This window comes from Triticum dicoccoides, chromosome 5B (genome assembly GCF_002162155.2).
Source record: "Triticum dicoccoides isolate Atlit2015 ecotype Zavitan chromosome 5B, WEW_v2.0, whole genome shotgun sequence".
NCBI lineage: Eukaryota > Viridiplantae > Streptophyta > Magnoliopsida > Poales > Poaceae > Triticum > Triticum dicoccoides.
In genome coordinates this window covers 405,211,322-405,218,005 of record NC_041389.1, presented here as the reverse complement: position 1 = coordinate 405,218,005, position 6,684 = coordinate 405,211,322, and positions in this window count along the sequence as shown.

The window sequence follows — 6,684 nt, the reverse complement described above, 5'->3', positions numbered from 1 at the left end:
AAACTACAGATAATACTGCTGTGGCAATTCACAAAAATAAGATTCAGTATAGTATGCATATTTACTAAAGAATCACTTGTTATATACAGACATAAATCATGAGATTTACTGAAATATGGTATTGCAATTCAAATTGATTATCCATACACTGAAGATCTAGGTAAAAGTCTATCTTGACTGGGTCGGCTAGGTCTCGACACTTCCGTGTGACCGTGTCCACATACTACGTAACCTATCTATCATCGCATACAATCAGTTTGCTTGCTACAGAACTCCAATTTCAAAATTTGATAAACAAAAAACACTGAGCTCATGATTGCTACTATAGAACTCACCAGAAGTCTCTGTCGAATTTCATGCCAATAGTTTCTTTGATTGTTAAATATGTAACAATTGTCCAGGATTATAAAGCCATGCTTACATACTGAAAAGTTCAGTATGTTGTAGGATCGTGGAGCTTTGGAGTCAGGTTATTTTCATGTGACTAATAAACCTACATAGGCCAACCTATGTTATAGTACTCCAGTTCTCTCAATGAATTAACACATACTAATATACACAAATGCACCCAAAAGCACAGAATCATCTGCTCTTGCAAACAAGTGCACATCAAACATTGAAATTAGTCGATCCTGAGCAGACCATGGCAATCAAACTTATTATTTCAAAAAGGAATTCAAGATATGATATATTTAAAGTTCTAGAACAACAAAATATTATCAAGAGCAAAACATCATCCACTACATCCATCCATGGAGGAGCACTCCATGGCCGAGCTCCTAGAATCGACGCGCGGATGGGAACGTGAGGGGGCGACGCGGAGGGGAACGGGTAGCACAACGCAGAGGTACCTGCCGGGGTTAAATCCAGCTTTTCAGGCGGCGGCTACGCGTCAAGAGGCTGCGGCCGGTGGCGACACGTCGAGGAGGCTGCAAACGGCGTCGCGAGGAGGCTGCAGATGGTGTCGCGAGGAGGCTACCGGCGGCAGCGCGAGGAGGGGCTGTGGCCGGCGCTGGCGCCGGCACATCGAGGAGGCGGCCGTGCAAGGAGGAGGCTGCGGTCTTCGGCGTGGATCCAGTTCTGTGAGGGCCTAGGCGTGCCTTCTGAGCCACATGGGTCGGGGTGAATTGGAGGGGAATCGGGTGGACCGGGCCAGCGAAACCTCGTGCACCAAATGGACCGAAGATGATCGCAGGGGGTTCTGGGCCACGCGTGGAAAATCCACTCAAACCCTCCCCGATCCACTTCTACCAAACAAGGCCTAAAGTGGTGTCGAGTATTTTGAAGGCAACCAAGAACCACTGCCTGCCCTATGCAAGAGAAGGTTGAAGATATAGGTTGGCTGGCAATAAAATAGTAGCCAGAACAGAACTTGTGCTTCGCAAATACAATATTTTACTCAAACTGGGGAACAAATGGATAATTATTTAAAATGATAATAACCTAGACACGATGTTATATTTATGCCATCTGAACACCTTACCTGGTACAGAACCATAAAACATGCTTTCTATAGCAAGTGGATGCTTCATTAAATATGCAGCTTGTCTCTAAAACGTTTTGTATTGATGAACAAAGGGAGTATTAACTGAGCAAAGCAAACACTTTAGAACCAATAATGAAGAGTTCCTAATTGGACTCAAGAGGTGTAACGGTTAGATTACATGAGAACCGATATTTCCAGCAAGCTCTGTCAACAAAATTATGTCGTACCTTTTAATAGCTTGCTATGATCAGAACCAGTTGGACCAAATGAAATAAATCTCTGCGCCAGAAGTTCAAAGAAATATTAAATTCTTTAATGGCGCAGACACACTGCACATAACCTTCATAGCAGAGGGAGTATTAACTAATCGAAGCAGTGTAACATGAGAACTACATATCAAGTTGTCATCAACTTAAGGTTGTATTTACTGAGCATTATATGCCTTCCTATTAAGAGAGCTTTCGATGAACAACATGACGGGGAGGCACCTTGCTACTCGTTGTACCAGGCTTTTAACAAATAGGGCGACAAGGAGGCATGGTGCTACTGATAGGATATAAGCAATAGGATGTCCATTGGCAAGAAGCCCGTAGCACACTGTAAAAGAAAAATAACCGCGGAGGAGACTAATTGAAGAAACCTTGACAATGAAAAAACTACTACAATAAAAGAAACATTTCTAATCATTCGAAGTGTGGGCATGTTTATATGAACAAGAATGATCACCAATGGAAACAGCAGGTCAAGAAACAACCAAAACAAGAGAGAAGCCGGAGAGAGAGGAGGTACCAGCTCCTTGCTCCTGCGATCCGCGCTCCATTTTCGAGAGAAAACATGGGAGATGAAGATTCATTATTTTACTAAGCTCGCAGAAGTTCTCCAACAACACAATTGTGGGGGCTAACTTGTCGGATCCTCCTTCCCATCTGCATCACACAACACACGCATACAAAACAACTCAGAACTGCACGACACCAATCTGGAGGAAACACCAAAAAACGAACAGGGAGGCATACCACTAAGTAGGCTATTGGTCTCGGAGCATCTGCCAACCCCTATTGTTGCCGCCCGCCACCTGTCTGCCTCATCGCAGCCTCTGCACAAGGAAAACAGATCATAGTTGCATCTGGAGAAAGAACTTTGTATGGTGAGTATTTCCATACAATAAACATTTTCTCAACAAAGAGGAACATCTTTCTCCCAACACAGATTAAAAAGCAAAAATAGGCAAATTAATTTTCTGAATACAAACCCACCAAGGTATCTATTTGTCAAATGAGGCTGAGCTAAACTTCAGTTCAGGTTCAGTCAAATTTTAGACCCAATAAAAAAGACAGGTTGGACTGGACCAGCTTTCATTCATGACAACACATGTCATTCAGTGAGCTGTGCTTGGATAGTTAACTAATTGCCAAGCTAAGTAGAAAGAATTGAAATTGTAATTCAAGAAATTTGATTTGAAATTCAACCAAAATACAACTGATTCAACGCTGTAGGTCATATGTGTCACCAATGTAAAGAAGAGCTTGCAATCCGAGCCCAATATAAAAGACATGCATCGTCCATAATGTTGCAAAACAAAAAGTCTGAATTGGCTGGAAAATTCAGACTAAAAAGATCAACAAGTACAGAGAAAGGACTGATTTTGACAAGAAAAACTACTACTACAAGCTGCAAGAAAAACTACTACTACAATTTAATAATTGCACTGTAAAAAGAGCTTATGTTTCGCAGTAAAAACTACTGCTACAATATGTAGATCTTTAGCAACACTACCACCTCCAATGCATACATTTTATGCTTCCACAAATACCAGGGAAGCCATTTGATGCACCCATCTGGAGAAGCCTTGTAGCATCCGCTTCATTTGGTACAAGGAGATATCTCCCTTCAAAGATCTTAATGACAACCTTCACAAATTTCTTTAAAAATTTTATGCCCATACTCTTTGCAACTGCAATCTACACTTATCAAATTTCTTGAGCATTTAAATTTAAAGTAGCAAAAAAGCAAAACACACCCTAAATCATCACGCATAAACTGGTTTGAATTATGGATGTAGCAAATAAGAGGTTTAGCTAAACACATTACTACAACACGGTAGTTCTAAAATTATTACAAATGGAGTAAGCATGCTAACCTCTCCCCCCTACATTCCAGGTATTTCTTCAAGAACATCCGACATTCAGGCTGAGCTCCTATCAATTTCAGGCAGGCAAGATAGTACTTCTTCTCCTGTTTGAATGTGGCAACCACATAAAGAAATATCAAAGCATGCTCTTTTTTTGCTTTTGTAGTTTCTCATAGGCTCTCATAAACCAGAGAAGACTTCCCCAATCAGAATGTTTACTCATTCTAACTGTTAAGGCTATTGTCAAATACAAATTTTAGTGGCAATATCACGAGGCAAATTACCTGGTGAGATATCTCTCTTCAAAGATCTTAATGACAACCTTCACAAATTTCTTCAAAACTTTTATGCCCATACTCTCTGCAACTGCAATCTACGCTTATCAAATTTCTTGAGCATTTAAATTTAAAGTAGCAAAAAAAGCAAAACACACCCTAAATCATCACGCATAAACTGGTTTGAATTATGGATGTGCCAAATAAGAGGTTTAGCTAAACACATTACTACAACATAGTAGTTTTGAAATTATTACACATGGAGTAAGCATGCTAACCTCTCCATCCTACATTCCAGGTATTTCTTCAAGAACATCCGATATTCGGGCTGAGCTCCTACCAATTTCAGGCAGGCAAGATAGTTCTTCTTCTCCTGTTTGAACCTGCAAAAATGATTGTATGCATCCTAAGCGTATACAACATGATCTCTATACACAATTTTCTTCAAAGCATATGAAAAAAAACTAATTGGACTAACTGCTACAATCATCTTCTGAACCTAATCAAGCGAAACAACATGGAGCAACAATCTCCAAATAACACATGGCCAAAGAGAAGCTATTTTATGTAGTGTAGTACAAGTTCAGATATATATATATATAGAGAGAGAGAGAGAGAGAGAGAAGCTCACCTCGGTGTGTGACATCAAATGCGCTCGCTAACATGTGCGCAACCACCAAAGCTGCAACTGTAGTCTTGACCGCCCACGCTCATCGGTTCGTCGTCACCTTGGATCGACCGAGCCACTGCCTGGACCCCCGGATCTCCTCTTCCTCCTCCAGGTCCGGGCCTGCTGCTTTGCAGCACGGAGGGCGAGCCTCCTGGAGAAGCTGTGGCAGCAGCGAGGACGCGGGATGGACACGCCCACGCTCATCGGCTCGCCGTCACCTCGCATCGACCGAGCCACCGCCTGGACCCCGGGATCTCCTCTTCCTCCTCCAGGTCCGGGCCTGCTGCTTTGCAGCATGGAGGGCGAGCCTCCTGGAGAAGCTGTGGCGGCAGCGAGGACGTGGGATGGACACAGGCGGCGTGTCGTGAGGGAGGAGAAGGAAGAAAGGGAGGGGAACCGCAGGAGGATGGGGAGCTGGCCATGGGACGAGATGAGCGAGGACGAGATTGGGTGCGGTGCACGCGGATAGGATTTGAGCAGGAGCGGCGCGGATCTGGTGGATGGAGTAGCCCTCATCGCCCACCTCCCCTGTCCGTTCATCCTGCCATCGAGCTCGCAGGGGCGGCGAGGAATATCAGGCGGAGGCGAGGCTCCGGGGCAGAGGCCATGGCGAGGCAAGGAGGAGGGATGGAGGAGGCGGGAGAGGCTGTGGGGATCGAGGGGAAAGGGGGCTAGGGTTTGGGTGGTGGCTGGTGCGGGAGTGGGACGAGGCGAGGATGGATTGGATGGGGAACGTGGGGTGCGGATTGGGGAAAACCTCCTGCACGCGGGCGCGGCCAACCCAGCCAACGAGCGTGCGAGACGAGCCCACTCGTCATTGGCCAGTAAAAACGACTGCGAGGTGAAAATAGTTTAACCGCGAGGTGAAGATCCAACGGGCCAGACAAGCCAGAAAGACAGATCTGACGGCCAACGAAGGGCCAATCGGGGGAGCCTCCTGGAGGTGAGTTGGCTAGCCTCTTTTTTGTTTTAAATTGGCACACTATATAGTTCTTGTGCCATAGTTGCATGTTTTGGAAAAAAATCTACTAGTGGGTTGTACTATCTATTTAGGAATAGAAGATGTATACATGGAAGTTGTAGGGAAAGAGATGACGTGGAGCATCTCAATTCCTATCAGTAGGGATTGGAAAAGAGATGTCATTTGGTTCACATCATAGAAACTTTTCTATTGAATCTAGAGATGACATGCATCTCAATTCCTATGAGGAGGGATTAGAAAAGAGATGTAATTTGGTTCATATCATAGGAATTTTTCTACATACGCTAATGTTTATTTTCCTTTGAAATTAAGGGAGTATAGGAATCCATTCATATGAACCAAGTGGCTCTAAAGCTATACAAATGATATCATGTTTATTTCCTTTGAAATGTGGAGTATATGAATCTATTCCTATGAACCAATTGGCTCTAAAGGAAAAAAAATCCTATAAAAATCATATCATATAGAGTTCCTATGATATTCCTCGACACTAAAGGATGGTTGAAATTGCTGCGGGTGATACGATGGTCTTTCTTTGTAGACTCCTCACCCATCTTTATAGTTACCTCTCGAAGATGAATGAAATGATATATACAGGGTATTCTACATGTGCAATTTGGTACACGAAAACTCGGTAAAAGTTTGCGAGGTTCGAATTTTCAATAAAGCTATATGCACTGCATTTCGAAACGGAGGGAGCATACGGTAGTTGCTAACACTCACGTGGAAGATTTGTGTGTAGGAGGACTGGCTGTTCTGTTAAATGACATGGCAAAACTGACATTGTCGGATGCCGATCTAACGGTTCTTATGGCGTTCGTCCGGAAAAGGCTTGTGGCAAACGTTTGTCGGATAATGATTTCCGGACATATGGATTGCATTAATATGTGCCCCCCTCTCTCTCACGCACACGCACCCTCACAAGTCACGACTCTCCCGAGTCCTCTCGCAGACTCGCACGTCACACCCACCGTCTATCTGCAGGTAGACGTCACGCACATATGTGCTCTTCACACCCTACCCTCATGTAACGCCCCGAGACCGGAGCTTCAGATGCCTTCCAGGGTTTCCGAGATTCGTTGTGTGATTTTGTTTGGTTCGTGCATTCATCTCTGCATCATGTGCATTGCATCATGTCAT